The 27680-nt window shown below is 52.0% G+C and overlaps 1 protein-coding gene across 2 annotated transcripts in view; it reads left to right on the top strand.

The window, feature by feature from the left end:
- The window catches only part of ZFAND4 (zinc finger AN1-type containing 4), a 333346-nt gene that overhangs the window by 130746 nt on the left and 174920 nt on the right, over positions 1–27680 (top strand). The gene's annotated exons all lie outside the window — the stretch shown is intronic.

Below are 27680 nucleotides of genomic sequence, written 5' to 3' on the forward strand. Positions count from 1 at the left end.
AACAAACAATGCGACTACGGGAGCAATCTACTAGGCTCAGGTGGGACCAGAGCATCCTCAAAGAGGCGCAGCGCTCTAAGTTTAGTAGGCATGTAACGCACACGATCAACTGCACAAAGATATTTAATCAGAGGTTGCCAAATAGTCTTAAAACGAGTGTCGCACGCTTGCAGCCGTGCTGTGTAGAGCTCCATAGCGATGACATGCCATAAACGCACAAACCAGGCGGCAACTGGGGGAGCTTCAGTTTTTTTCCCAGTATAAGGCTATGAGCTGTTTAGCCACCCCTAGCATGTCAAGCGGCAGAATCCAGTCACTCCGGGTGAGCGCCTTCAGGCTAGCAGGCTTGATGCCCAACAGAATAGTGCGTGTGGCCTCAGGCAGAGGAACCCCAATACCCCCTTAATGTGGCTAAGTACCTCCTTCCAGAGCAGGGTCAACGATGAACACTCCCACCAAACATGAATGAAGTCCTCAGATGCAGTCTGACACCTCCAACACGGGAGAAGACACCGGAAACGTCCTATGCAAACGCAGGGGTGTATAATACCATTGAGTCATAAGTTTATATGCATTCTCCCGCTGCGGGATACTGCGGTAGATTTTGGGGATATCCCGCCATAACCGACACCACTGAGCGAGCGTAATTTCCGCATTGGACGTCGACTGCCATTGCCGTTGATGCAGATGGGAGGGCGTTGCACGTGGGTGTTGCAGGATCTGATAAATCCGAGATATCAGCCCCTTGGATTCGTCAAAAGAATGGACCAGCCGCTCGAAGGGAGTAAAGGTGCGAGTAGCTGCCTACTGCATCTCGCTCCCGGATACCCAGTGCTGCAGCTGTGCGTATTCTAATCCCGGCTTCAGTGGGACCCTAAACTCCTCTCAACATTGGGTAAAGTTCTTGAGCGCCCCCCCCCCCTCATATAGATCACCATGCTTTCCCCATGCGCCCAGTTAGCAAAGGTGCGCGTGCATTGGGCCGGCGGGAATAGCGGATTCCCCTCCAGAGGGGTATGTGGCGAGGGAAACAACGCGAGACCTCTGCGCTCCGCCACCTTATCCCAAATATCCAGAACCGTTCTAGTGGGCACTGCTATATACGCACTCCTAGAGCGTGCCCCCCCGATGAAGCCATGCAAGATCCCAGATGGTTCGCCCAGTCACCACCCGATCCATATGTAGCCACACCTTCTCACTTTCTGTCGTCGTCCATTCCACTGCGAAACGAAGGTGCGAGGCCCAATAGTAATCCACAAAGTTGGGACAGGCAAGCTCCCCCCCCCCATCGCGCGGTGACATAGGAAGCTTTTGAGAAAAACGTGGCCAACTTCCACCCCAGATGAAAGCCGTAAGTTGCGTTGGAGGCCTTGGATGCAACGGAATAGGTGTGGGGAGGCATTGAAATAAGTATAACATTTTAGAGAGGATCGACATCTTAATGGCATTGGTTCTATACAACCATGATATCGTCAAGGGCTTCCTCCTCCATAGCTCTTCTAGGATCGCCTTCCTACACTCCCGCCAGTTTACTTAGTCCATGTGTCTAGAGAGGGAGTCAACTGGAGGCCGAGGTAGCGAATGTGGTTGGAGCGCCATTGGTACGGCGCAAGCGTCTCAAGGACAGGAATCTCCTCCTTCGGAATGGTGAGATTGAGGGCCCAGGATTTGTCATGATTAATCTTAAGGCCAGAGGCCCGTTCAAAAAGCTGCAGCAGAGTGCAGAGCTGGGAGGGACACCTGAGGGCGCGTTAAAGTAAGAATAAGATCATCCGCAAAAAGTGTCACCTTGTTCTCGCGCCCTCCCATGGGGATACCATGTATATCCGGCGCTGTGAGCTGCCCATTAACCCTAATCCTGGCTTGCGGGCAATGTATGGTGCCATGGCCCTAGTAACCATGTTCTGACCGAGCCCGATCTTTTGCAGAACCGCCTGAAGTAAAGCCCAGTCCACCCGGTCAAATGCCTTCTCTGCACCTAACGACAGGAGGCAGGCCGGTATATTCCAGTGGTGTGCTTTCCCCACCAAGTGCGCTATTCTACGCACATTATCCGACCCTGCAGATTGCGGATGAAGCCAACCTGATCCCGCTCTACCAGTCTCGGCATGTGGGGGTCCAGGTCTTTTGCCAGCAGCTTAGTATAAATCTTAAGGTCAGTATTTAACAGGGCTGTGGGTCGGTAGGATGCACAGAGTGTGGGGTCCTTCCCCGGCTTAGGAATGAGCGCTATCTCCGCCATACCCATGGTGGACGACGGACCATCCACGTCAGTGAAGGAGTTGTAAAGCCGCAATAGATGAGGCTGAAGTTGAGGTTGGAACATGCGGTAGAAGGACAGGGGCCAGCCATCCGGACCCGGCGTCTTCCCAAGAGGGAGATTTCTTATGGCCGCTGTTAACTCTTCCTCTGCAATAGGGCCCTCCAGGGTCTTTGCATGATGGGGTGTAACGGCTACCCCGTATAGCGATTCAGGACATCCGCCACCAGATCCAGAGACGGCGTCTCCGCCTTGTATAGTGCAGCATAATAGGCTCTAAATGCTTCGCATTTATCCCTCCCAAAGGTAACCCTCGTCCCATCCGACAGCTGGATATTGGCTACATGGTCCTTGGCCGCTTGCGCCCTCAGTCGCCTCGCCAGTAGCCTTCCCACCTTGTCCCCCCCCCCCTCGAAATACCGCTGCTTCAGTGCCAACAAGGATTTTTCAGCCCTATTGGTGCGCAGAACTCTAAGCTGTCCCCGAAGATTAGCAAGCCGCCGCCTAGACGCCAGCGAGGAACTATCTTGATCCCGCTTTTCGGCCTGCTTGATGTCCTTAGAGAGCCTATCTTCTAGAAGCCGAGCCTCTCGCGCCTGCGCAATCAAGAGAGAGGTAATGTGGCCCGAATCGTAGCCTTGAAGGCGTCCCACACCACCGGGAAGGGCGTCTCCGGGAGATCGTTATTAGCGAAGTAAGAGTCAATGGCAGCCCGTATGCTTTCCACGACGGCGGAGTCCCTGAGAATGCTCGGCGGCAGGCGCCACCGCACCTCACGGGTGGGGCAAGCGGCCAGGTCCTACAGGAGCAGCTCAACATGTGCGTGATTAGAGAGCGATATATCAGACATGGAGGCCCCCAGAATGTCTCGTATCAGTGCATGGGAGATAAATAAATAATCAATATGGGAGTACAAGCGGTGGACATGGGAGTAGTACGAGCAATCTCTCAGCTCCGGGAAGTGATCTCTCCACATGTCCAACAAACCCAAATCCGTGATCTGCGTGCGTAGAGCTGATAACATAGTCCCCATCCCACTAAACGAGGTTTCACTGCGATCCATTGCAGGGTCCCATACTAGATTAATCCTATCCTATCTGCCGACACCCCCAGTGTGTCGGCAGATAGGAGTCCTCACTGTGCAGCAGCCTCGGCACAGGCCGCCAATATGGCGGATCGCCACCACTCGGCTGGAAGAAACGGCGGGCGCGCCTACAGGCAGCAAGGCTCTCCAGCTTGCCCGGCACCCGCAGGCTAGACACAGGGCCTCTGCCGCTAGTATACAAGGGGGCCTCTCGCGGTAGCAGCCAGGCCCCCCGCGCTCTGCCCAGCCGCGGTCCCCACTCACCCCCGGCAACACTGATCTCTGGGTATGTAGACCACTGGGGACAACAGCCCCAACTTCAGCCGCTCAGCAGTCTTCTCACTCTGCGTTAGGGGACTATACAGGAAAGGGTCCCGCTCTCTTCTCCCGCGCCCCCTTCATGCCAGTGTCCAGAGAGGGCCTGCGCAGTCCCCAAATGGTGGATGGGCGGTTAAGCAGCACCATCAACCCCAGTCCAATTTCGCCAACAGTCTCAGGGAGGTCCCTGCTTCCCACCTACCACACAGAACAAGATACTTCCAGCAGCCCTCAGCCGAGCCTTGCCGCCTATGCCTCCGCGGCCAGGAATCCCCGCTGTGGAGCTGCAGCTTCGTTGAGAATCAAAATGGCGGGGCGACGCCGCTCTGCAGAGGGAAATGGCGGTCACGCCTACAGGCCTCCAGGGCTTCCCAGCCCGCGTGGCACCCGCAAGGCCGACAGGGGCCCCCGCCAAAGCCGGCTGACACTCTGGCTGCTCATTGCGGAGGCCGTACACTCCAGCGCCCAGTCGCAGTTCTCGCTCACCTCCTGCAGCACCGGTCCCCAGCCTCCAGGGACGGCAGTCCCAGCATCCACGGCGCTGCAGCCCCCTCGCCGTCACTCCCGGGGCTGCCCAGCACCTGCGCCACTCCAGCACAGTCTTCGGCACTATACCTCCTCGCCCCGCTCGCCATAAGGGCCCAGGGGGCTCCGACTCGCACCGGACACAGGCAGGCCCAAGACCCACAATATGGCGACCGGGTCTCGCTGGGGGACAGCCACTCGCCCCCAGCTAGGCTCGCCTCCTCTTCAGTCCGGGGGCCGCTGTAGCTTACTGCAGACTCGCAGGGATGTCCCCATGCAGGGTGCCCGGTCCGCGCCCCCTCACCGCTATTTGCCTGCTGAAATCTCGCTTAAAACGTTGCGGCGGCCCGGAGCTCCTTTACCACACGTCTCACTCCATTGCTGGTCAGGCCACGCCCTCATGTCTTTTAAAACGTGAAAGTAAAGACTTTACCCTTTATCCTCCTTTTATTTACTGCAATTGATCTCAGTCCTAAATTTTCGATCATTACTCGAGCATGGATTTATTGCAACCATAAAGAAGGATATTTACCCTTCAATAATGTTTATATTAATTCAGTTGTTCCTACTTATTTGCTAATGTATGTTAATCACATTTATTCTAATTTTCGATACCATTGTGTTTTCAAAATTCAGATTTTCAAGATCAGACTTGTGACCAAAAACGTAATCAAGAAAGCTGTGTTTTTAAACGTTTGCAGTTATCCTCAATGGGACTATATTTCCACTCGTATGCTACTGCCAATAAATCACAATTGCAAAGCTGTCTTTTTCAATAATAAACTTTATTGCATTTTAAGTCAAAGGCAAAGCTAAAACAGAAACACAAAACCCATCATTATCAAAATGCCAGTACCCGACAGCCAACCCTCTCTGTTGCCCTGATTACATCAATCAATCAAACTTAACTTGATAATTAAAAATAATCACAAAAGCTCAACCAATTTGAACTACCACAATGTACAAATCGTAGAAGGCTGCAGACCCAAAATATAATATAATAGTTACATGATAAAATCTCCATCTTTAAAAAATGAGGGTCTGCCTACGTTGCAATTGAAATTTGAATTTTTTTTAAACGCTAACACATATCTCCAGAAAATTAAGCATCTGCAAATTTAATGAAGCAGGTTGACATTTGGTCAGAGCAGCACTAACAAGTACTAGAGTTAAAACCTTTTCGTGTACATACAATAAAAGTTACAGAAAACACTAAAGTGTAGAAGGCATTGCTGGGAATGCTCAATGAAGGGGACAAATCAGGGCAGCAGTCAAGTCATATTTGCTCAGGGGAAAGCAGATATTGCTTCTGATAATCCCTAATCAAACCTTGTCAGAATTGTCCTGTCCCACATGTTGGTTACCATTTCAAAGTATGACTCCATCCCTTGGATCAAGATGTAACCCATGATAAAGGATTTCTGTAATTCCGCTACATGTCATAAAGTCGATTTAAGCCAATGTTTATCCTTTCCAGTTAACTTGTTTGGTTTTAAGAAGATGGAAGGCTTACCTAGCCTAATACAAGTTGCCTTAATGTAGAGGAGTCAGAGATTCTGGAGGCCCATATCACAGGATAGACAGTCCGTTATAATCTCCTTGTTAAATGCAGCCTCAGGATTGCACAATATTGAACACAGCATTAAGGGGGGGCCAGAATGATATACTTCTCAACAAAAGTTAGCCTGAGCTCCTCATGAACAGCATAAGTCGGGCAGCTGGCAGGAAGACCCAAATCTCGTCTGCATACACTTTTTTTTTTCTTGGCCTGTAGGCAGCACACAGTTTTATAACCCCATACAGCAACGACATAAGTTAGAATTTGTAGAAATTTTCTTTTATACATCTCAATGAGTGGAGAGGTAGGCTTCATGCCAATATTGGAGATCAGGTTAAATAGGAAACCAACTGAATGGGAGAAAACTGCCTTCTCTGCACCAGGTATGCAACCCAAGAACCGTATGAGTTATGTCTGGGAATGGAAACTCATGGGTGTTTACTAGTGTTTTACCATTTATTGCAATGCAGCGTGACTTAATATTCCTAAGTCCACAGGCCATTACTAAGGTTTTAGTTAAGTTAGTAGCCAAGCACACATTATCCATAAAAGCAGCAGACATCCAGCACATATTCAGGCCCATTAGAGGTTCTGGACAAAAGAACAGCATCACCGCATATAGCAGAACAGTTGAGGCTATGGAGCCTGCTCCCCCATTTTCTCTGTGCCACATGACAACATAGGGCAACTAGTGATGCCGGAGGCCCTAGCCAGGAAACCACAGCGGAGTTAGCTGAGCGACACCATGAGGTGAGATAAGGCAGAAATCAATGTTGTCACATAAGCTGGAGCACTACTCCTTTAGTAACGAGGCAGTGGCAGGAGAGCAGACTCTAGTACTGGGCGCAAAGGAGGTACTATGGGTGTGCTGATCCTGCAATTTCTCCCTTCCTGTGATCGAAGGGAGGCGGCGGCGGAGTGCGGCCTGGTGGCCGGCCGGAGACCGGGGTCCTCGAGTTTCGCGACGCCTGGTGGCAGCTGTGACCTGGCGGGTGCGGGTGGCATCCGCTACGCCGCCCTTGGCTCATCTCTTCGACCGCGATCGCCTGGAGATCGGGACGGTGCCAACAGCTCCTACCCATCGGCTCACCCCCTGAACGACCAACGAGCGGTGGCGGTGAGGCGTGGCCCCGCGACAGTCTGGAGACGGGATTCCTTGTGCCCAGAGGCGGCCGGGGTTGAACTAGTGGCCGGTGGGGACATCCGATCCGCCTCCCCTGGCTCGGCCCGCTGGATACGGCTGCCCACAGACTGCGGACCCGCAGATTCCTCCTGTTATACCCTGGACGGCTGCTTGTGGGGACGAGCGTGGGTGCGGCCTGTTCTGCCGGGGTGACGCCGGGACCTCGATTTTCACGACATCCGATCGCGGCGGCCGGCCCGCATCCCTCCCTGGGGCCTCATCTGGGCCGCCCCGCTCAGGATTTGTGACAGTGCCCGAAGGTTCGAAGGTGGTGTCCGCCCTGCCCAGCGCTTGCCATGACCAGGGACAGAGGAGGTGGCCCGCCTAAACATGGCCCAATCGATAAATTCACCGGGCCGAGTGGTGGCGCCGGGGCGGCCGGTGGCAGCGGCGGCCCCGGGCCGGACAATGCAGCTATCCTAGCGGCCATCACCCAATCCCGAGACATGCTCGATGCCAAGATTGGAGCGGTTGGGGCGGATGTCACGCTCCTGCGCCAGGACCTTCGCAACGCGGTGGAGCGGATCGCTGGGGCCGAGACCCGTATCACGGAGACGGAGGCGGACATTAGTGGCCTGAAGAAGCGCCTAGCGGAGGTGGAGAGCGTCCAAAAGACACTGGCGGCCCGCGTGGAAGATGCAGAAGGGCGCGCGCGGCGCAACAACCTCCGCTTCATTGGATTTCCAGAGCGGTGCGAGAAGGACAACATGGAGCGGTTCCTGACCGGGTGGCTGGAGAGCTGGCTCCCCGAAGGGGCACTGTCTACGTGCTTCGTAATTGAGAGGGCCCACAGGGCTCTGACCCAGCGGCCACCGGAGGGTGAGCGCCCACGGCCAGTTATCGCCCGCCTGCTGAACTATCATGACCGGGATGTTATCCTGCGGGAGGCGAGGAACAAGGGCTCCCTCACCTTCGAGAATCATACCATCATGATTTTCCCGGACTACACGAAGATGGTACAACAGCAGCGGCAATCCTTCATGGACGCTAAGGCTAAGCTTCGGGGCCTCAAGCTCCAATACTCGCTCCTGTATCCGGCTCGCCTGCGAGTAATATATCAGTCTCGGACCCATTTCTTCGATTCGCCTGAGGAGGTGTTCCGCTGGACCGATGAGGCGGTGCGACTCCGGCCCCATGCCCAGCCGGGGCTGGACCCGGGCAGGTCTCAGGGATCGTCGCCGGAGCGGACGGATCGCCAGACCAAGAAGGGCCGCCATCGGAGGTCTCGCTCCAAGAAAAGATCGGCTTCCGCCTGTGCATCGCAATCGGGTGGTGCCAGGGACTCTGAACACTCCGATGCGGGCAGCTGAACATTGTTGGGCCTACACGCACTTTGTATGCTGCATACTGACTTGCTCTGCTTTGGCTGGTGAGACTGTTCCATTTTGTCCTTGATGTGCCAGCCGGTTCCCATGTGAAGACCTCCGTTATTGACATGGGGGCGCTGTGTGGCTCGGAGGGTACCATGTATGGGCCTCAGACCCTCACGGATGTGAGTGTTGTTGGGGGGGTGGTGAGTGTGTGTCATGGTGGGATTGTGGGGATCCATTGGTATGGCGGGCCCTGGGTCCTCTGTTTTGGGCTCGGGTCTCTCCATGCCGCGACAGGTACTTCAATGTTTTCTGAGGTATTGGGGTGGTGGGTGTGGGGTGTGGGGGGGTGTTTTGGTGTTGCACTTGTTGTTGGGGGGGGTCTGGGTTGGGAAGGGGGCGCTGAGTTTGCGGGCTGGGGGGGTGGGTCCACACATGTCGGGGGCTGTGATTCTTGTCGATTTGCGGGTTGCACCTGGGTGGGAGGGTGGGCCAGATTTTGGACTATATATTGACAATGGCTGATGCTGCGATTGTGTCTCCTTCGAAGACCCTGCGGGTGGTGACATGGAATGTGCGGGGTATCCTGGATAAGATCAAGCGTGGGGCTGTGCTGCGGTGGGGGAAGAGGGAGATGGTGGATGTCCTCCTGCTTCAGGAAACGCACATGCTGGGCTCCAAGGCCCTTAGCCTCCAGAGGTTCGGTTATCACCAGGTCTATCATGCTGGCTTTACGAGGGGATCACGGGGGTGGCCATATTGATACATCGTAGGGTGGCCTATGTTCATGAGAAGCAATGGATCGACCCTCAGGGCAGGTTTGTCTTTGTTAAGGGCCTACTGGGTTCCGAGCCGGTGGTCTTTGGAAGTGTTTACGCCCCTCCCCCCCTGCAATGGGCACTGTCTGAGCGGCTGTTTGCGTTGTGGGACGAGATCCCCGAGGTCCTGACTGTGGTGGGGGGTGATTGGAATGAAGTCATGGATGTGGGCCTGGACCGCCAGCGGCGAGCGCGTGTGGTGTCTGACCCCCCTCCCGCGGCTGCCCCCACCCGGTTGTGTGCGACGGTGCGCAGTCTGGGCTGGATTGATGTGTGGCGGCATTTTCATCCCGCAGTGCAGGCCTTCACGTATGTATCGGCGGTGCATGGGTCGTTCTCGAGGCTCGATTATTTGTTTGTACCCGGGGCTTGTCTGAGCCGTGTCAGGGACGCCACGATACTCCCCAGGGGCCTCTCGGATCATTCCCCTGTCCTAGCCACCTTGACCCTCCCCTCTAAACGACAACCCTTTCGCTGGCGTATGTCCGCCTGGCAGTTGCAGCGGCCGGAGTATGTGGCGCACCTACGAGAAGAAATCGATCACTTCTGGCGCGAGAACTTGGTGGGGGGGGTCGATGCCATTGTTGTGTGGGAGGCGCTGAAGCCCACGATCCGGGGCATTGATATAGCTTGGTGTGCGGCCGCTTGGCGGGAGCGTCGGGAGGCCATTGTGACTGCCGCGGCCCGCGTGGAGGAGCTGGAGCAGCGTGGTCGACTCGGGGGTGAAGAGGGCGTCGTGCGACAGCTCCTGCAGGCCCAGCAGACTTATTCCTCGGTCCTGTACGAGGAGGCCCGGCAGGCGTGGCTCGCCACGCGCAGCAGGGTGTATCAGTGGGGCGATAAGTCCTGCACCATGCTACATAGGCTTTGCCAGGCGACTTTCCAGCCCCTGGAGCTACCCGGCCTTGCGGCGGGGGATGGCTCAGTTATGACCGACCCGGATCGGTTGGCGGCTAGCTTTGCCCGCTACTACGAGGCACAATACGCTCCTCGTGACCCACTGGTGGAGGGCGAGATTGCCTCATACTTGGATGACCTACTCCCGCAGGCAGTCCCGGAGGAGACTAGAACGGCCTTAGAGGCCCCGCTTACGTCCGAGGAGCTTGGGGAGGCCCTTGGCCAATTGAATACTGGGAAGGCGCCCGGCCCTAGCGGTTATCCTGCCGAATTTTATAAAAAGTTTCATGTCCAGCTGGGACCCCACTTTCGCAATGCCCTAGAGGCAGCGCGGTCTAGAGGCGAGCTGCCACCTGACTGGCGTCATGCTGAGATTGTGGTCTTTTTGAAGCCTGGCAGGGCGCCGGACCGCCACGATTCTTACAGGCCAATCTCCCTCCTCAATATCGAGGCCAAGATCTTGGCGAAAGCCCTGGCGAACCGCCTTCTGCCCCACATCGCCGACCTGGTCCACCCTGACCAGGCCGGGTTCATGCCGCACAGGGCCACCCGACATAATATCCGGCGGGCGCAGGCAGCGATCGACGCCATGGGTGCTAGGGATGAACAGGCCGCACTCCTCCTTGCGGACATGGACCGGGCCTTTGACTCGGTGAGTTGGGCGTATCTGTTCACCTTGTTGGCCCGCCTCAACCTCGGGCCTGTTTTCTTGTCCTATATCCGTCTCCTATATACCAATGTCACGGCGTCGGTCCGTGTAGCCGGTGCGGTCTCAGGGCGCTTCCAAATCGGCCGTGGTACTCGGCAGGGCTGCCCGCTGTCCCCCTACCTGTTTGCCCTGGCCATGGAGCCCCTGGCGTCGCGGATACGACTGGATGCCCATCTGCGTGGCTTTGTCTGGAACGATACCCTTACGGATAGAATTGCACTTTACGCAGACGACGTCCTCCTGTTCCTTACCGACCTGCGGCGCTCGGGCCCTCGAGTTTTGGAGATCATGCGGGGGTTTGGCGAAGTCTCAGGGCTCCGCCTTAACCTGTCTAAGTCGACCCTGTGGGTTTTACGTGGCGGAGTGGTTGCCGACCCTTGGGCCGCCGACCTGCGCGTGGCGACGGACGGCCTGAAATATTTGGGTGTTTTCCTCTCGACTTCGCGAGCCGTGGCCTGGACACGCAGTGTCTTGCCGGTGTGGGAACGGGTCCAGGCTGATGTTAAAACATGGTCCAGAATGCCACTTACAATCTTTGGGAGGTCGGCCATCTTTAAGATGGTGGCGCTGCCGAGACTGTTGTACCAACTTCAACATTTCCCGCACCCTATTGGCATGGAGTGGTTCCGCCAGGTGAACTCAGTGCTGAGCCGCTTCCTGTGGGATGGCGGAGCAGCCAGGGTGGCCCTGAGGACGTGCTTTCTGTCCACCTACTGTGGTGGTTTGGCCACATCCGACCTCCTCTCCTACTACCAGGCGTCACATCTTCTTGTCCTTAATGAATGGTGGTACGGGGACAGGAGTGACCCGGCTTATGCCCTGGAAAGACATCTCATGGGTGACCGTACACTCCACACCGTTCTTTACTCGGCCCGTATACGCCGTGGGTTGCCGTCGGTGACAAAAGTGGTCTTTGCAGTGTGGCGGCAGTCTTTGCGCCGCATGGGTTGGTGGGGCAAATTAACGGCTGAAACGCCGCTGTGGCACAACGGTTTGCTCCCAGAACTGGCGGCCCTGGCCGGGTTCGAGGGTTGGGAGGCTATTGGAATTACACAACTGGGCCAGGTCATGTCAGGCGCAACCCTCAAGTCCTTTGAGGAACTCCGAGTGGAGTTCCAGATGCCTCAGTCCCAGTTCTTCCGTTACTTACAGCTGAGACATGCCCTCGCCCCAAGCATTGCCGGCCTCGACTCCCTGCCGGAGTTCAGCCCGATTGAGGCGAAAGTGTTTATGGGAGACTTGGGAGACAAGAAGGTCTCTAGGATTTATCAGTCCCTTGTTACTCACTGCTCATCTACTCTCAGCTCCCTTCGGGAAGCCTGGGAGGTAGACGTGGGCGCCTTGGACGAGGACGACTGGAGGGAGGCACTGGAGTCCCCGCGCGGCACCGCTATCGCGGTTCGGCTCCGCCTGATACAATTCAAATACCTGCATCGTGCCTATTACACACGTGAACGACTGTGGAAGGCTGGCTTGATTGCGTCATCGGAGTGCCTGCGCTGTGGGGAAGTGCCTGGCTCCCTGTTGCATACGGTGTGGTCGTGTGGTCGCCTGGCTGGCTTCTGGAGGGGCGTATGGAATTGCCTGGCTGAGGTCCTGGGCTGGGATCTTCCTCGAACCCACCGGCTAGGCCTGCTGCACATCATGGAAGGGGTTGGGGGCAACATATATAAACGTCATCTGTTGCTCCTGGGCCTGGTGGTCGCTAAGCGCGACTTGGCTCGGGCCTGGAAATCTGTGAGGGCCCCCCCCCTGTCTGCGTGGAAGGCTGGGCTGGACTACTTTATGGGTCTTGAGAAACCGGTCTTTGAGGCGCGGGGCTGCCCACGCAAACACTTCAGGATCTGGAAGCGGTGGGCCGACTACCGTGGCCTGTCCTTGGAACCCCCGGCGGAGCAGGAGGAGGACATTTGATCGCAGGGACTTTTCTGGCCCCAATGGCAAAACCCAGGTTGCACTATACCTGCTTCCTCTATGTGAATCGTCTTTATGTTGCTTCTGTACATGTGTGGCGGGGGGGGGGATGGTGGGTACGGGTGGGGGTGTAGTTGGGGTTGGGATGGGTTGTTAGGGCATTTTTAAAGCCGAGCTTCATTGATATATGCTTCGCGAATGCTATGTATGTCATCATTGCATTGATACTGATGTGGTGATCTTGGTGTGTGAAGATGCCACATTCTTGATACTCTTCTGCTCAATAAAATTGGTTGTGAAAAAAAAGGAGGTACTATGACTGGTAATTTGAACCTCACCCTCAAGGATTTGCTCCGGTTAATTAAAAACTCTTAGTCCGCACTAAATCAGAAAATTGACACTGTAGCGGTAGACATTGCACTCATAATAGCTGCCTGTAAAAACTTCACCACCAGAGTGCCCGCAGTAGAGCAAACTGTCGCTGGTCAGTAGGCATCTCTTACCACAATGAAACGGGAAATCACCCTTCTGCGAGAGATGGCGGCACACCTGCACGCTAAAGCGGAGGACGCAGAAGGCAGTTCCAGGTAGAATAACATTTGCGTGATGGGCCTCTCTGAAATGAGTGAGGGCAAGAATCTGGAGCGATTTCTGTAGGACTTCATCAGGACTGTGGTTCATCCATAGGCCCGCTACAGTCAATTTGTGATGGAACAAGCTCAGAGTGTGCTGGAGGCACCCCCTAGACTTGAAGCTCGGTCGACACCACTGATCACCAGGCTCCTCAACTACAGAGACTGTGATACCATCCTTGGGGTTACCCCCCCAAAATGTCTCGCTACTGTACGAGAACCTTATATTCATGCAGTTCCTAGATTGCACACAAGAGGTGCAAGCAAACCGAAGATCCTTTGATATGGTGAAGGCGGATCTGCAGAACCTAAACATCCAATACAAGATGATGTTGCCGGACAAATTGAGGGCCATAGCAGATGGGAACATCATGATACTTTGAATTCCCGGGTCTGGCTGGCGGGGTGGCACCCGGTGGAAACTAGGAGTCACTGGGAGATGCGTTCCTCGCCCCCTTAGGTGGAGCCCGGGGTGACACCCCCACAACAAACAAGATCAAAACCGCTGCAGACCAATTACCATCGCCAACAGATGAACACTGAGATGAGAGTAGTTGATGACAATCACTTATCTTCGGTATACCAGGAGGAACTGGAGGCGATGGGGAGCACTCTGGCTAGAGCCTCAACGTCCCTAAGTTGTCTTCCTGAGTACAGGCTCCTATGTTCCCCGCCCAAAGTCAAGAGACGACCAGAGGTACTGCTGAGCTTTTAGAGTGCTAGATTACTGCAGGTTTGAGAAGTAAATATGTTGTTTGGGATCAGACGACAGATGCCTCTAGCATTGGGGCAGCAGGTTGTTGGAAGCCTGCAGCAGGAGGCAGTAGGGTGGGGAGGGGAATTATTGTTGGGAGGTTTCAGGGATTGGTGTTACCTTTGGGACATCTCCCATGTGCATCACTAACCAGGACAGAAGTCTGAGCGCGAAACCTCTCTCACAGGTGGTGTTTCCACAATGACGGTTCAACAAAGGCAAAGTCTCAGGATCCTAACTTGGAACGTGAATGGGCTGAGGCATAAGCTAGAGTGAGGGATGGTGAATACATACCTCACAAGACATGAACCTGACTTGTTGCTATTGCCGGATACCTATTTAGTAGGTAACCACTGAGGTTTTATTGATAGGGGTCACAACAAGGTCCTGGCCCACTCTACGTTCACAATAGGCTCTCACGGAGTGGATATTTTGATATTTTGTATTTGGTCACCTGGGTATGGCCAGACAGGGAGGGTTGCTACACCACAGTACTGGGGTAGTGGAATGGGGAGATGATAGTGGTAGTGCCCTTGTATTTCCATCAGGATTACAGTCCATCTTACTGGAACCTATGGTGTTGTGGATCCACGCAAGCCCAGGAAGGGCTTCTGATCATGGAAGGAAACATTAATCTAATGCTACTTCCAGACTTTGGTAGGTTTACAGCCGCTCGCTCGCTGATGCCTGAGGACAAAAAACAGCACAACTTCCTGTCTGCAGTTAGTCTAGTGGACGTCTGGCGTAACGCACAACCCTACAGCCAGGGAATTGTACTGTGTGGCAATCAGTAAGCATTCATTTTCCAGACTTGACTACTTCTGTGATCCACTAGCACAGGTTCACAGATACAGTAGCACACTCTTCATTCCCTGTGGGATAGCTGACCACTCTCTACTCGAGACCACGCTGTGCTCCACACATGCTAGAAGCCAATCTAAATGGAGGCTGGGTCCTGCGAGATTGGGATGTCTGGGCTGCTGGGCCATGCAACGGACTACTACTTCAGAGAGAACAAGGGGAAGGTAGACTATAGTGTGATACTATGAAAAATCGAAAAGGCTGTTGTTAGAGAACAATTGGTAGCCATCATGTTAGGCAAAAGACGCAAAACGGAGAGGGTGGTGGAAAAGCTAGAACAACTGGGGCAAAAGGAAGCCGCAAACATCCAAGGCCTGATCAGTACTCTGCTTCATCAGACAAAATTGCCCTGGGAAGAGTATAGAGCAACACAGGCTTTATGAGGTGGGAAATAAGGCAGGTAAACAGCTGGCATAGCTAGCGCAGAGAGAGTATGGGCAGAGATGGGTTGGCAGCCGATATTGCAGCATACCTTTGCTGCAGGCCTAAAGGATCTGTACCCGTCAAGGCTGTACTACGCACGAGACAAGGTAGAGGCATTTGTGCAGGACCTCTCTGCCTTAGTCCAACCAGGGAGGATTCTGCCCTGTTGAACCAGAAGATAGAAGTGGCAAAGGTTCAAGATACCATCAATCAGATGCACTCTGGAAAGATTCTGTGGCCCAACGGGCGGCCAGCAGAATTCTACAAGTGCCGGGGGGGGGCACCCTGCCCAGGGACCTTAGGACAGCCAGTATTATTCTTATCCGCAAACCACCGACGTCTGTTCCTCCTATTCCCCTATATTGCTGCTGAACTCCGAAGCCAAAATACTGGCTAAAGTTCTGGCCAATGGCCTAGATCATGTGATCTATAAACTCATATTTTCAGACCAATCTGGGTTCATGCCTCATAGGTTGACGAGGCAGAACCCTAGATGCTTTCACAGGGTGTTGGGAAGGGTGGACAGAATCAGAGAGCTGGCTGTGGTACCGGCCCATGAGGCAGAGAAAGTGTTTGACTCCTTGGAGTTGTCCTTCCTCCTGGTGGTCTTGGAAAGAATGGGGATATTCCCAGAGTTTCGGCATGGATTGAATGGCTATGTACGGCCCGAGAGCGCGAGTGCAGGTAAATGGAGCGGTCTCTAGATAGTTTTGTCTGGGTAGGATAACCAATCAGGGCTGCAATACTAAATATTTCCCTCACAGCCTGTTATACTTTCTTATTGAACATTGTTCATATACATTTAGATAATCATCAAAATACAACAGTGACAACTATAATCAGCTTATCATTCTAAATGTATATGAACAATGTTCAATAAGAAACTATAACAGGCTGTGAGGGAAATATTTAGTATTGTGTTTTTCCTAACCCCTTTCTTCCCTGTCCTAGACTACTAAACAGAGGGGGTCCCTTAACTCTTGCTTTAACCAATCAGGGCTGCCCTCGCTCCCCTCTGCTGTATGCTCTGGCGTTGGTGCCCCTCACAAACTTGGTAAGATGTGTTGCCCAATTACAGGGCCTCAGATAGGAAAGCGATTTGGAAGATACTATCTCCTTATATACAGATTATCATCTTCGCTGTGTGTTGGAGCCGTGCCTCCCATTCCTAGGCTGCCAGAAAAGCTTACTATTTTCAGGGACTATCCTGGAGTTTGTATCAACTGGGGCAAACCAGTGGCCTTATCGCTTACTCCGTGGCGACTACCACATTCCTGGGACTGCTGGCATAGAGCAGAAAGAGAGCTTCACATACCTCAGAGTATACATTACGAGAGATCGCAAACTGTTTGTGCATACAAACCTGGACAGGATCCTTGAAGAATATAAAATAGATGTCTCCAACTGGAGAAAGCTGCCACTTTTATTGATGGGCAGAGTGGCACTCTTTAAAATGATTTACTTGACTAAATTTCTTTACCTGTTACAGAACATGCCGTATGCGGTCCTGCAGGCTTTCTCTGTGAGTGGACAGTGTAACATGGCAACTGCTATGGGGTGGAGGCACTCCTCTGATTCCTTTGCGTACCCTAACTAGATCCCCGGTCTAAAACTGTATTACTGGGCCTTACAACTCCTAATGGTGAATGACTGGGCCTTTGTAGACATGTGGAAACCCTCATCGCAGGGGGACAGTTGAGCCATGACAGCCAGTGGTATCCCATGGAATTATATGGTATGTGCAGCTGGGGCTGGCGGCCTGTACCAACGGCTATGGTCCTTAAAATCTGGCAAGAGGCCGTCCAAGTACTGGGATGGCAGGGAAACTTACATTGGAAACGCCTCTGTGAGCCCTAATGCCAGACCTCAATAGGCTCCAGCGCTTTAAAAAATAGGATATTCTGTGAACCTGCAAGCTGGGGTATGTCTGGTGCCCTGGGGCATGCTGTTATTTGTGGAGCTTCAGGAACAATGAGCTTCATGATACCTAGAGTTTCTGTTATTTTCAGATAAAGCATGCATTAGCAATATGGCCCTGTTCTCAACTCTGTTGAGGACAAGTCTTCATTGGAATTTAGGCTCTTGGTGGCACCACTGCTGAAACGTATGGTTTCTCAGATCTATAGGGCACTGGTGACCAACAGCCACGTCCCCCTCCAAGCCACTAGGAACAAGTGGGAAGTAGAGTTAGAAACCTTAGATAACGGGGACTGGGAGGAAACCTGTAGATGCCTTATGGAAGTATCCCATGCTACAACCATTATGAACTAGAGTAGGGCAACTGCTGTCGTGCACCATAAAGGAAACACTTAGACTTACACCATTGTTAGTAATATTGGAGATTTGGAATGACAAACACCTACAAATATGCACTGTTGTTTTGCAGTGTTGCTGTGATGTGGCAACAGGGGACAGTTTTAATGAGTATGTCTTCTGTCCATCTCGTAGCCAGCTCCTATCCAATCCCTCCAGTTTACAGTTTAGCTCACCAGTTCCTTCCATATTCAGCTATTAATTCCCCCGAGCAGGCTGATCGCCTCTCCCAGGTCCGGGTTACTCGGTCTCAGATGGCCGCGTCCCACAAGAAGTTGACTTACAGATTTGGCTGTTCTGCATGCGACCATAGCCAGTGTCCTCCCAGAAGTGCAGCTCTTTACTGGGCTCGTCTACCCTCCTCACTGCAATATCCGCTCTTTCTACCACCAGTGCCGTTACAAGTTCCCCTAGGAAATCTGCTCCCAGGTCGGTGTATGTATATGCTACGGGATTCTTATTTTCTTTGTTCTATTTTGAGTGAAGCTGCTCCCTCTTCTGACCCTAAGACAAAAACAGTTTGTGTATTTAGGAAAGCTTCCATTCCCACCAACAGGACTTTGGAACTGAGGGTTAACAACAGGGATACTTCCCCACATCTAGGCCTCGAGTTGCCTTCTTCTCCGCGGTCTGCCAAGGTGCAATCGAGAATGAACCTAGGATAACAATACAGAACACACTCCATTCCACTACTGTCCTAGGTATAGGGCGAAATACCCCTGCACTGACCACCTCGAGGTCTGCAACCTCCGCCTCTCCCACAGCATGTCAAGACATCCTGCCTTGCCTTCCATTGTAAAAAAAATAAATTAAAAACACTCTTCGATAGAAAGTGGGGACACAACAGAAGATTCAGCGGTAGGTGTTATCGGCGACACCCAAAATTCTTCCTTGAGGGCCCCATCACTGAGAAAGAGGTTTGGTTCCTCAAGCCAGCAGTGCAACACAAGACAAGTTCAGGCCAAGTGCACCGCTGGGCCTCCAGGCCAGGCTCAGGCTCCTAAACGTCTAGCAGCTGAGGCAGAGCACTGCTCCCATGGGAGTCTGACACCAAGCTTTGAGCCGAACTCGAAATGGAATTAATTTATGATAGACTTCTAGCTGCAAATTCCTTACCTTACAATATCCCCAAGGTGTCAGAATGGATCTGGAAAATCTTGAGCAGTACTTCTACACTCTGGTAGGTGACATCCAATAGTTCCAGGCTCCTCAGTGGTACACATTCCCTGTAAAAGGGCCTCTGCACACGCCACATGGGAGGCTCTCTGCATGACAATGAGTCCACAAGCTTGACGCTGCCGGGAAGCTAATAGTGCTTCGGGCAGCCACATATTGATGCATTGCCAACTCTGTGAACCTGCTGTGAAGGTACAGTCACTACCATGGGGAGAAAATGGAGGAGCTGATAAAGCACATACGAAAGGCACAGGAGCTGGTTGCTGAGGGCAAGACTATTAGTAACGCTAATATTACTTGTGCCCTCGACTAAGCAGACACAGTGGCTAGAGATATTAATATTAGCATCCTCTCCTGCAGCAGTACCTGGCATGGGTGATCCAGTGTCTCCGACATCCAAGTCTGCTTTCTATAAGCAACAAACTAGTGGAGGCTCCAAACCAGAAAGCTCAAACCAGAGACCCCTTTACCAACAATAAGAGCATTGCTTTCAGGACCCCCAATAGCCTACATCCTTCAATTGAGAGGCCTATAGGGAGAATGAATGTGGGAAAGGCAGAATTGGCTCCACACTGGGATTCTCTGTGACAAAGCATTATCTCCACTTTCTTCTTAGCCACATGACCTCTATTAGGGGAAGACTGAGGCACTTCATGCCAAGGTGGGAAAGCATCACTTCAGATCAGCAGGCCTCTCCATTGTGGTGGAAGGCTACTGCTTCAGGTGCTTCTAAACAAGGGATCAATAGAGCAAGTATCACCAAAGCGGCATGGGAGAATATTTCCTATACTTTCTAATCAATTCAATAATCTTTATTCAATCTTATAAATAAAATCATAAAAGCCAAGTCCTAAAGTACAAACAATTTCTCATTACCAAATTCATTATTGTTCTTAGTTTAAAACCCCCATCAAAAAATGTACTAGAGAATAACAAACAAAAGGACTATTTAACAGCTGTAAAAACACAAGGGATTCTAATCCCTGGAAAATATGTCTGTCTCTGCCATTGAACAGGTTTGTTCTCTCCAAACACTTTCTTATGGTCACTTCTCTACAAGATGCCCTCCCCATGTTATGCCTAGGCAGCTTACTGTTGGAGCTGTATTTGAAAGATGCATACTTTTAAATCCCCATCCATTCAGCTCACCACCTTTACCTTCAGTTCATCATAAGTAGACAACACTACCAGTTCAAGGTCCTGCTGTTTGGAGACACTATGGCTAGTAACAGCACACATGCACAGAAACATCATGCTCTCTTTCAGTACTTAGATGATTGGACTGATCAAGAGTAACTGCTAGACAGCAGGTAATGCTGTCTTGCACACACTCATATAGCATTCTCCCTGCTCCACAATCTATGTTTCACCATCAATGTGCATGGCCAGCCACAGCAGATTTTACCTTTCCTGGGCTTAGTAGTAATTGCAATAGTAGGCAAGATATACTCTAACAGAGGGTGATTGGATTCCAACAGCAGCAGCTGATTTTTCAGACACACCATCTTATAACATTAGAACTGTCATAAAACTATCAGGAATGATAGCTTCATATACATCAATTGTACGATATAGCAGGTTTCACATGCGCCTTCTACAACAATGTGTCTCAAGGCATTGGGCAATGGCAAAGGGCATTGGAAGGATATAGTGTTGGTAATGGCAAGGACTCCACACTCTCTGCTTTGGTGGAACAGCAACAACCTGTTGTTGGGCAGGGTCTTTCTAGAACCCCTTCCACATGTTTCAGTCACTACTGACTCATCTGTTGTGGGTTAGGGAGCTTAGCTTAAAGACATAACTTTCCAAAGCGCCTGGACTCCTCCCTCCTCCCCACAAGTGGTTTATATAAGCTTTCAGGAGATTCAAGGTTTCAGATTAGCCCTCAAAGTATTTCTCCCACATCACGGAGAGAGTACTGATCAAGACAGACAACATGATAGCCATGTTTTGTATGCTAAAGACAGGTAGCAGCCATTACCATCAGCTCAACAGATTTGGCATACGGAATCCTGCAACAGCATTCACTTATTAGCAAAGTCGATGAATTGTAACTTCACAGGTATTTCAAATGGTTGAGTGGCTCCGATAGTAGACCTTTATGCCTCGCATACAAAGCAAAATGCTAAAATGTTGCCTCCGGGTACCGGCACTGACCGTCCATGGGCAGTGCAGTATGAACTGGTTAAGGATATTTGCTTAGTCTTTTCCATTTGTCCCCCTCATCCCATATATGGTGAGGAAAATTAGGCTAGTAGCTCCAACCTCGGTGAGACAAACTTGTTCGTCCATGCTCCTGAAGGTGTCAGTCAGTCCTCATTAAAAGCTCCTGCACACTCCAGACCTTCTCACTTAGCATCCGTGCCAGCACAGACACTCAGATCCCAAACAACTGAACCTTGCAATTTGGCACATGGGTACCTACAGATTGGCTACCTCTATCTTCCATGGGATTGCATGGTTAGCCTGAGGGAAGCAAGAACGTCCACTATTAGCGCCTGTTATGTGGCTAAGTGAAAGAGGTTTATGCATTACTGCATCTCCAAGTAGATCCCTTTAAGAATCGTTACAGGACATCCTTTCCTATCTCCTACACTTTTTTCATGCTGTACTTGCTTACACTTGTACACAATACAGTTACCTGCACCTGCACCTGCCCTTCAAAATTAACAACACTGTTCCCTGGTCAAAATACCAATTATTAAATCTTTCAGGGGGTGGAGAGTTAGTGTCTTAAAAGGCTACCTCCAAGACCCTTACTGCACCCTTCTGAAGTGGTCAGTATTGTCCTTCTAACACGAAGTCCTCCTTTTGAACCTCTACACTGATGACAACTGCACTTCTGTCCTGGAAGGTGGCTTTCTTAATTGCCATCAAACGCATTAGCAAACTCAACGCTCTTACTATCCAAGTACCATTTTTTCATGTTCACAGAGACTGGGTAGTGCTTTGTCCAATCCAAAATTTCTAGCCAGTCGATTTTCCCTTCAATATAAACAGACCATTGAGCTGCCCATCTTCTTTCCGCATCCAGAGTCGGTAGCAGAAAGGGCTTTTCACACTTTGGATGTTAAGAGGGAGCCTATGCACTGCATTGATAAAATAGAGCCTTTTAGGCAGGCAACTCAACATTTGATAGCCTTATCCAAACCCCACAAACGGCATGCATTCGCTAAATATGACATTGCTAGGTGGTTACTTAAGCGCATTCAGACATGATATTCCAGGGATAAGTTCATATGGCTGAGATACCTGCCACCCCCTCTCAACACAAATCCCCAAGGATGGGAAGACGGAAACGGTTCTGAACTTTTGGAAGGCGGGAGGGAGTTACCCTTCCCGGCCGTATTTATTAAAATATGAAACAAAATTAAAACATTAAAATAACAGTTTCATATCATGTACAATTTCATTTATACAGTACGATGTTCTTGGCTGACCTTAACACATCTCTAATACAAAGGTTCTCCTAGCCGATACTAAACATCCTGCAAATACATTTCTGAACATTGAAATTGTACATCCTAACGTTACGGGCCAACGGCAAGGTCGTAACCGGTGTCAGATCCCCAATACCAATTCCCCCCTCACTTGTGAGGGGCGGTCGCACAGCGGACTGTACCTCTGTGCCCACTTCCAATTTCCCTTGCCTTAGCGGGGGGCCCCTGTTAACTCGACGCCATCTTAGTGGTCGTCCGAGGACTCGTGTGAGGTGTCTAGAAGGTAGCGTAGACCCCCCTCCCACCCCACACAACTTACCACACCTGCCGTCGCAGATGTCCGGGCCCCGGGAAATTCCGAGGAGGGGTCCGTAGCCCCTCCTCCCCAGTGAAGGGGCCTATGGCCGCCTTCCCTTTCGGCGTCCCATCCTTAGATGGGACCGCCTCCCGTTTGAGGGGCCAATGGCCGCCTCCCCCCGGGCGCTCCCATCCATAATGGGTGACGCCCAAACCTCTAGGGATCTTCCAATTACTGCTCACCGATCATGACCTTACCGCCCGACCAGAAATAAATACGACATTTTGAACTAAGCTAACGAAAAGGAAATTATTACATTTAACGATTTCACGTAGAACTCTACTGAGCATCACCATTAAAATTTAATCGGAAACATTTCTGCTAAGAAAACATGTTGAAAAACGAAAATCATCCTTTATTACACAACACATTATCAACTTTATTCCAAGACAACCTGTAAGAGAAACCAATTCACGTCAATCAATTTTATTCAACAAATCGCTGTCAACAGGGGCTGGTGGGTGGGTCAAAATTGGCTCTTCGTTCCGTCTCGAGCTCACGTGCAATCGAGGAGGTGCAGCTTCAGAGCACAGGAACAAGAGGATGCTTCCTTGGCTTGTCGCTCCTTTTATCCTTCTTCGGGCGGGCGTAGCCCCTCCTCCAATCCGCCCCCCGGGCGTGGCTGGCGGTGTCGGTGTCTAGGACAACCCCTTCTTGGGCGGGAAAAGGCGCGCCCCAGCTACGCCGCTTCGGGCATACCAGCCGGGACACGCCTTCCGCCCAAAATGGTTTCCCGGGGAGATCGGGGTACTCCACCATACGTTCGGGGGGACCGAGTGGTCGCCCCTTTCCATATGGCTGAGATACCCGCCACCCCCTCTCAACACAAATCCCCAAGGATGGGAAGACGGAAACGGTTCTGAACTTTTGGAAGGCGGGAGGGAGTTACCCTTCCCGGCCGTATTTATTAAAATATGAAACAAAATTAAAACATTAAAATAACAGTTTCATATCATGTACAATTTCATTTATACAGTACAATGTTCTTGGCTGACCTTAACACATCTCTAATACAAAGGTTCTCCTAGCCGATACTAAACATCCTGCAAATACATTTCTGAACATTGAAATTGTACATCCTAACGTTACGGGCCAACGGCAAGGTCGTAACCGGTGTCAGATCCCCAATACCGATTCCCCCCTCACTTGTGAGGGGCGGTCGCACAGCGGACTGTACCTCTGTGCCCACTTCCAATTTCCCTTGCCTTAGCGGGGGCCCCCTGTTAACTCGACGCCATCTTAGTGGTCGTCCGAGGACTCGTGTGAGGTGTCTAGAAGGTAGCGTAGACCCCCCTCGTACCCCACACAACTTACCACACCTGCCGTCGCAGATGTCCGGGCCCCGGGAAATTCCGAGGAGGGGTCCGTAGCCCCTCCTCCCCAGTGAAGGGGCCTATGGCCGCCTTCCCTTTCGGCGTCCCATCCTTAGATGGGACCGCCTCCCGTTTGAGGGGCCAATGGCCGCCTCCACCCCGGGCGCTCCCATCCATAATGGGTGACGCCCAAACCTCTAGGGATCTTCCAATTACTGCTCACCGATCATGACCTTACCGCCACAGGCCCGGATAGTTGACCGGCTATCCGGACCCCCCACAAAACTCCTACCTAAAGGTCATGGTTACAAATTCCTCAACCAAGCTATGAAGTCTCCTATGAGTAAATCATTCCCCACCCGGGACAAATGAACCCCGTCCTCTAGATACATCTGATCCCCCCTGATACACCCATGCGGAATAGAATGCAATGTATTTGTACGAAACAATCTACCAAGTTTGTTATTTACTTTCTTCACAGAATGATTTAAAGCAGACACAGAATTAGCCCCCCGCCACACCTTCCGTGGGATCATGTGGGACCATGCAATTGTGCACCCAGGGACCCTTTTTGCCAACCAACTTACAGTGGATAATATTACCTCGAGAAGCACTCGCCGACCAATGGTCACCAAATCATTGCCCCCAAGATGCACTATGAGTATAGATGGCGGTGACCTCGTCCGCCCTAACAAACCCTCCATAAAATCCTGAAACTGGTCAATACAGAGCCCGCCCCTTCCGTAGAAGGTCACCCTGTACCCGTATTCCCCAGCCATGTGAATCATGTCACCTGCTTTGAATACGTCTGCGGCACGCCTCACGTATGAGTGTCCCACGACCCACACCACTCTGTCCACAGCCGGTGTCCTTTGACCGCTGGTCCCCTGGTGTCGGGTCGACTGCACAGTCTGCCCCGCCTCGTAAGCTTGCGAAACTGTAAAACCAAAACAAAACAAGAAGCGTGAGTTCATGATATTAGCTTCACAACATGTGCAACCGCACGTACCGTTTATAACAGTTCGAGGACCAACGCCCCAACTGTTTTACTTTATCAACACTCAGACCCCTGGCTGTGGCCTCAGTAGCAGCCCCTATCCTGAAGGAATGGGTCCCAAACTCGCACGGGTTCAAGCCTGCGGCTGTAATCGCCATCGCAAGCACCCGTTGGAACTGAAACCTCGTCAGTGGGGTGGCGTCGGCGTGCCTCAGTAAGCTTCCCCCCCATGCTGCCGCCCTCTGCGCCAAATATTCCTCAACGCAGGCTACCGGGCACATGGGCGATCCGGGGATCCGGTGGACTACTACACAATCCCCGTTCGCTCCCTGATCGGTCTTGGACCTGGCAAACGAGACTACCATTGATTCCCCTTTAATTTGGACGTGCTCTCGGCACAGTCCCCCCCCGTATCCTGCTTGTTCCTTGCTACCAGCTCGCTTACCCTCATAGCCCCATGGAATGCTAATGAAAAATCGGCTCTAAATAGTACTGTCTCAGATTGAGATGAACATGTTGCAGGGAGTACTGACATCAAGAGGGCCAACCTTTCCAGACCTATCGGGTGCCTGTCGTCCACTCTGCGACCCTCAAGGCGTTGCCACCCTCGCAGCGCCTTCTGAACCACAAAAGACGCTGTGGGGTCCTGGATACCATGGGCCCGTGCCATGAAAGAAATAGCGGCCCGGTGCCTCTGTGCCGTGGCTACTGATTTGCCTGCCTGATGTAAGGATAACAGAAACTTCAGGACATACTCCTCTTGGCCCCATAGCTCCCCCCCAGCAGAACCCAAAAAGGACCAATAGGAACGGAACGCCCCTTCGTATGCCTTCCTTGTCCTGGGAGCTAGACTCTCTCCCACGAGGTCTTGTAGTCCGGGGCACCGAGAGACCAGAGAGCTTCGGGAAAAGGTGCCGCCACCGGGTCCGCTGAGGGTAGGAAACCCCAGAAGGCCTGCATACGGGAACGAGAAAGTGCATCAGCTGCCTGATTTAACACCCCTGGCACATGTCTTGCCCTAAAGTGGACGTTTAGCCTCATACACAGCAAAACAATTTCCTTCAGCAATCTCAAGATCCATCTGCAGCGGGCAGCCTGACTATTGATACACTCAACAACGGTCATATTATCAGACCAGAACACCACAGCGTGGTCACGAAATCCCTCGGGCCATGTTTTCAAGGCCACCAGAATAGGGAACAGCTCAAGAAATCCTATGTTACCTGTAAGCCCATTCTCGTGCCACCATGCCGGCCAGGTTCGTGCTGACCAATGATTACCAAAAATGGCGCCAAATCCGACACTCCCTGCCGAGTCCGTCCACAACCCCAACTCCTCCGAGGAGACCCCGGGTTTGTTCCACACGACCCGACCGTTGAAATCCGCCAGGAATGCCAACCATATGAGCATGTCCTGCCGAACCTCTGCCGAGAGCCTTGTGCGGTGGTGGCCTTCCTTAAGGCCAACCATGGCCTGCGCAATAGAGCGGGAAAATGGGCGCGCCATTGGGATCACTCTCAGGGCAAAATTTAGTTGACCCACAACCTGCTGTAACTGATGTAATCTCACTTTCGTCGCGCTAATACATGCTTTAAGCGATGCCTCAAATTTCGCCACCTTTTCCTTGGGCAAGCGGAAGCACCCCTCTTCGGAATCGAGCTCTATTCCAAGAAACTCGAGCGAAGTAGACGGCCCCACTGTCTTACCGGGTGCCAATGGCACACCAAAGCGCCTCATGAGATCACAAAATTCATTCAAAGCTCGTGCACACTCTATGTCCCCAGCTGCCCCCAGGAACAGAAAATCATCAAGATAATGCATCACATGAGTAAACCCTGTTATTCTTGTGAAGGCCCATTGCAAAAAACAACTGAATCTTTCAAAATAAGCACAAGAGATGGAGCAACCCATCGGCATACATTTATCCATGTAATAGCGACCCTGAAACATGAAACCAAGGAGACTCTGATCGTCTGGGTGTACCGGGAGCAACCGGAACGCTGACTCGATATCTGATTTAGCCATCAGCGCTCCGGGCCCCAGGCGATTCAAAATGGCGACGGCCTCATCGAAAGATGCGTACCGCACCGAACAAACTCCCGGGTCAATCGCATCGTTCACCGAAAGACCCCTTGGAGCTGACAAATTATGTATCAACCTGAATTCCCCCGGATCTTTTTTGGGGACTACACCCAGGGGTGAACAAACAAAATTAGCAACTGGCGGGTTGTCATAAGGTCCAGCAACCCGACCTCGGGCCACCTCTTTACCAATCTTTGCTTGTACCACCGCCGCATTCTGCTGCACCGATAGTTGATTCTTACATTGTGCTTCACCCTGAAAATCCCCCGCCGGGATGCGGAAACCATATGAGAAACCATCTCGCAACACCCCAGCGGAGATATGATCTGGGTATTCGTTTAGCCAAGGGATCATTGCCATGATATCAACCGGGGTCGGTAGAGGCGACCCCTGAACCATTTCAGACCTGTTTGGCGCTACCTCTACTCCCCGTATCACTAGTCTTGGCTCTGCACGTATTCTCCGGATGGGAGGACTGCCCACACCCCGAACATTCGTGCCTGAATTTGCAAGAACCCTGTGGCCTAGTACATTTTCCCCTGTTAAAGCTCCAGCAGACCCCTTTTTTCCCTGTGCTGCCGCTATTCCTTGAGTTCCGGTCATTGTTGGAGCTTGCTCGAAAGGGCGTCCCTGACGAATGGCGGGAATACTCAGCCATCTCACCCCCCAATGCTGGTGACTTCCCCACGCCTGGCTTTTCCATATTTTGCCATGAAATGGAGTCAAAACAATCCCATGTCAGGGATGAATCATGT

The sequence above is a fragment of the Lissotriton vulgaris genome, chromosome 5 (assembly GCF_964263255.1).
Source record: "Lissotriton vulgaris chromosome 5, aLisVul1.2, whole genome shotgun sequence".
Lineage (NCBI taxonomy): Eukaryota > Metazoa > Chordata > Amphibia > Caudata > Salamandridae > Lissotriton > Lissotriton vulgaris.